Consider the following 359-nt stretch of genomic DNA (forward strand, 5'->3'; position numbering starts at 1 on the left):
AAGTGATACAAAAGTTGAAAAAGTGATACAAATGTTGGAAAAAGTTATACAAAAGTTAAAAAAGTGATACAAATGTTGAAAAGGTTATACCAATGTTGAAAAAGGGATACAAATGTTGAAAAATTGATAAAATGTTAGAAAAAGTGATACAAATGTTAGTAAAAGTGATAAAAACTTATTAGAAAAAGTGATAAAAATGTTGAAAAAAGTGATAAAAATGTTAGAAAAATTGATAAAAATGTTAGAAAAAGTGATACAAAAGTTGAAAAAGTGATACAAATGTTGAAAAAGTGATACAAATGTTGAAAAAGGGATACAAATGTTGAAAAGGTGATACAAATTTTGCAGAAATTAGGAAT

This window comes from Etheostoma cragini, unplaced genomic scaffold, assembly GCF_013103735.1.
Source record: "Etheostoma cragini isolate CJK2018 unplaced genomic scaffold, CSU_Ecrag_1.0 ScbMSFa_1523, whole genome shotgun sequence".
In the NCBI taxonomy this organism is placed as follows: domain Eukaryota; kingdom Metazoa; phylum Chordata; class Actinopteri; order Perciformes; family Percidae; genus Etheostoma; species Etheostoma cragini.